We start from the raw sequence: 4,957 nt of genomic DNA, 5'->3' as shown, positions 1-4,957 counted from the left end.
TCCTGCCAACACTGAGAATTTCAGTCAGCCTGGCTTCCCCTCAGGCTGGAGGTGAAGTCAGAACAGTGGCTACTGGCCTCTTTTTGACTTGGGCTGGTTCACACCCCAGCTGTTCCCAGGGTTATATCTTAGCCAGCTGAGTCTACCAATCAGCAGCCCAAATTGGCAGCCAACTGTCTCCACCTTCCCCATTTCTGGGAAATGGAGCTTCCAATTCCAGCCACAGAATAGCCTCTGGGGTGGCTCCTGCAGCCAGAGTAGGATAGTCACCAGCCTCCATGGCTTGGATGGTAATTTCCCAGAGAGGCTGATGCAGGTCTCTGCAGCTTCCTACCTGTTGGATATGGCACTAGGGCCTAGGCTTGAGCTGTAATATGATCTGGGTGGGAAGAAGCCGGTCCCCACCAGCACTGGGATCCTCTGTCTACCCCGCTTCCTGCCGTGCCAGGTGCAGAGTTAAGTTGGTGGCTACCCACCTCTTTCTGACTTGAACAGGCTCAAACTTTATCTGTTCTCAGGATTATACCATAGCACACTGAATTTACTCATCAGTAGCTGAAATTCGTGCCCAACTGACTCTTCCTCCCCCATTTTGGGGAAGTGGAGCTTTCAGTTCCAGCCATGGAACAGCTCCCAAGGTGGCTTGTGCCTCCAGTGGATGATAAGCACCGACCTCCGTGGCATGGAATACTCTACTTATGAGTCTTCTCTGAAGATTCATCTTCAGATGAATCTTCTACTCCTTCAAGGACATTGCAGGATGCTCTTCTGGCTTCCTGGAGCACCCAAACAGGTGCTTCAGCTAGCTCCAGAGAGCTCTGTGTGTTTACTAACTGCCCTGTAGCAGAAGCTGATTCTAGGAGCTCCTTACTCTGCCACCATCTTGCTGGTTCCTCTAATATATATTTTATATGTATATAAATATTTTAAAGATACATAGATTACACAAAATGTTACATTAAAAAATATGGGAGGTTCCCATATGGCCACCCCCACATCCCCCATTTTTCCTTCATCAACAACTTCTTTCATTAGTGTGGTGCATTCATTGAATTTGCTGAATACATTTTAGAACACTGCTGCACAGCATGAATTATAGTTTATGGTGTGGATTACACTACCCCAGTCCACCTAGTGGGTTATGGCAGGATATAAAATGTCCTTCATCTGTCCCTGCAATATCATTCAGGACAACTCCATGTCCCCAAAATGCCCCATATCACACCTCTTACTCCCTCTCCCTGCCCTCAGTAGCTTCCATGACCACAATCTCCACATCAGTGACATAATTTTCTTCCATTGCTAGAGTCACAGTAGTTCTATAGTAGAATACCAGCAAGCCCACTAAAATCTGTAATATATTCCTCCATCCTGTGTAACTTGGGATGGAGATGTCCACTCCATCTCTAAATCAAGAGGGGGCTTAGATCCCACATGACTGATGGATGCAATTCTCCTGCTTGCAGTTGTACACATTCTTGGTTGCCTAGTGTGGTGGTTGACCATAATAATTCCCCATCAGTTGATCTGGGTAAGTCCAATGAACCAGATAGTAGGTGTTCCAACTCTGTTGAGGTTCAGGGCCCAGATGACACATGGACCATCCAGAGATTCAAGTCTTCTGAGCATACACAAACTGCAGCATCAGTCACAGGTTCAGTAAAAATGACAGAAGAGGCATGTGTAGAGAGGTCACATCTGAGTCCAACTCCATCACAGTCAGGAGCACAAATTCCAAAGTAAGGCCCACTGCAAAGCAATGAATTCCACAGTCATCTGTCATGACTATAGGACCTATGTGTCTCTGTAGCCCTCAGGAGCACCAGTATCTGGGGTTGTATCTACTTTGGCTGTCTTTCAGATCCTACTGAGATGAGCATAAGTGCGACCCCTCTGATGACCTTCCAACTCATTTTGAAATCTCTTAGCCATATAAATTAATTTGTCTTTACCACTCCCCCTTTGATTTAAGGAATTTTTCTAGTTGCATCACCAGTAGGTGATTGGTAGCAATAAATCAGCACTAGGTAGGCTCATCCCTATGTGTCATGTCCCACGCTGGGGAGAAGGCAGTGCATTTACATGCTGAGTTTGGCTTAGAGAGTGGCCACATTTGAGCAACATGGAGGCTCTCAGGAGGTAACTCTTAGGCACCCTGCAGCTCAAGGCCTAGTTTAAATATTAAGCACAGAAGCTCATAAGCATAGTCATCAGTACAAAGGGCCCATCATTGGACCATTCTTCTTCATGGGTCTTTTCCCTTGCACCTGGGGGATTATGCTCTTCCACTGGGGGATGCAACAGAGCTGCCCAGGATGGGAACTCAGCACTCCCTCAGTTGTCATGTGTAACTCTATTCACTATGACAATATCCAATGAACATCTGAACATATCTATATATCCTATATGCATACCCTGGAGAACTCCCTCCGACGCATGCATTCCCTTTCAATGACACCGCTCACCAGTACTCTTCCCCTGTCATAGTGGATCCCCTCTGTGATCCAAAATTTCTTCAAAAATTAAGTCTAATATATTGCCAAATCCAATTAGAAGGATAATGAAACAGTACTGGCATGCTTATAGATTAGACATAGAATTTATAATAATTTAGAAAAACTAAAATAAAGAAATAAATTGGGGTATTAAAAAATGAAAAATATCATAAAACTTTGTTCCTGATATTCTGTGTTTCATCATTGTAATAGGTGTTGCCCTGCAAGTACGGTGGCAAGGCAATCTCTTCCATTCCTTCTGCAGTATCTACATCATTTAAAAAATTTTTAATTTTAACTTCTAAAGTTTTAGGTCACAGTAAAATCACATATACAATTAGGTGACTCCCATATACCCAATATCAAACCCTTTTACCCCTTCCTCAGCAATGATCTTTTTACATGTGCATGTTGCACTTGCTACAGCTGATGTACCGATATTAAAATATAACTACTAACTGTGATTCCGTTATGGCTTACATTATGGCTTATATTTTAGACTGTATACTTTTTGGTTACATTATGTTTTACATTTTTGACTATTCACTTTTATATATTTTTGGTGAAATTTAACAGGGCTTACATCCATTTTTGTAAGATCTTGTGGAACACTTCCATTGCCCTCCAGTAACCCCCACTTCCATCTATTCTATTCCTCTCTCCCACTCCCCTCAAGGCCCACAGCGACAACCAAGCTTCACTGCTTGGAGAACAAGATTCATAGATACTTACAACAATGCTGAGGGCTTGACACTCTAGTCTATCCTCCCCCTTTGGGAACCACCCATGCTCTTGAGAGACACCCTCTCCTCTGTTTGAGAATATCAGGCCTCCCCAGGATGGGGGTACAATAACTTCCCACTCATTGTACGTATCTCCACCCACTAATAAAACACAATATGAGAAGATGAACCCTCACACACTCCCTAGAAGTCTGTCCCAGGTACATCCTGTGCCAAATGTTCCCCATCAAACACCTTAAACAAGTATCCTTTCCTTAATATATTTTCTAAAGAGTTTTCTCAACATATAGTTTTAATCACATACCTGACAATCTCCCATGTTTTCCCCCTCACCCAACCCTTCTCCTCAACTACATGGGCCAGCTGACCCACCCTCCCAACCCTAACCCCCCAAGCCTTCAAAGTCCCACCCAATAGTATACCTATGTCATCATCTTATCCCTTCACTCCACAAAAACTTACCCACATTTTATCATAGATTTCTCTCATGTATACATCAGCTCACACACACAACACCCCCCCCACTTCCTATAAGCATATCGTCCAGTCTCTAGCTCTCTGAAACAGTCTGATTTGCTTAATTTATGTCAGAGAGGATATATAGTATTTGTCCTTCAATGTCTGGGTTACTTCACTCAACATAAGGTCCTCAAGGTTCATCCATGTTATCCCATGTGTTAGTACTGTATTCTTTCTTACAGATGAGTAGTATTCTGTTGTATGTATATACTACATTTTGTTTATCCATTCATCTTTTGATGGACATTTGGGTTGATTCCAAATTTTGGCAAAAGTGAATAATGCCACTATGAACGTTGGTGTGCATGTATCAGTTTATGTCCTGGTTTTTAGTTTTTCTGGGGATATACCCAGCAGTAAAATTGCTGGTCATATGGCAAATCTGTAGCTAGTTTTTGAGGAACTGCCAAACTGAGCTCCAGAATGGCTGGATTCTTCCACATTTCCACCAACTGTGGATAAGGGTTCCCATTCATCTGCATCCTCTCCAACACTTGTAGTTCTCTATTTCTTTAATAGCCTCAAGTCTAATTGGTAAGATGGTATCTCATTGTAGCTTTGCTATGTATTTCTCTAATAGGTAGTGATGTTGAGCATTTTTCATGTGTCTTTTATCCATTTGTATTTCTTCTTTTTTTAAAAAAAATATTTATTTAATATTATTATTTTTTTAATTACATTAAAAAATATATATGAGGTCCCATTCAACCCCACCGCCCCCGCCCCCCACTCCCCCCACAGCAACACTCTCTCACATCATCGTGATACATCCATTGCACCTGGTAAGTTCATCTCTGAGCATCCCTGCACCCCATAGTCAATGGTCCACATCATAGCCCAGACTCTCTCACGTTCCATCCAGTGGGCCCTGGGGGGATCTACAGTGTCCCGTAATTGTCCATGAAGCACTATCCAGGACAACTCCCCGTCCCGAAAACGCCTCCACATCTCATCTCTACCTCCCGTTGCCCACACCCAGCAGCCCCCATGGCTACCGTTCCCACACCCATTCCACATTTTCTCTGTGGACATTGGATTGGTTGTGTCCATTGCACACCTATGTCAAGTGAGGGCTTAGATTCCACATGGGTACTGGATGCACTCTTCCCGCTTCTAGTTGTAGACACTCTAGGCTCCATGTTGTGGTGGTTGACCTTCTTCAACTCCATGTTAGCTGAGTGGAGTAAGTCTAATAAGTCA

The sequence above is a fragment of the Dasypus novemcinctus genome, chromosome 31 (assembly GCF_030445035.2).
Source record: "Dasypus novemcinctus isolate mDasNov1 chromosome 31, mDasNov1.1.hap2, whole genome shotgun sequence".
Classification (NCBI taxonomy): Eukaryota; Metazoa; Chordata; class Mammalia; order Cingulata; family Dasypodidae; genus Dasypus; species Dasypus novemcinctus.
Note: the sequence above shows the minus strand (reverse complement) of the source record.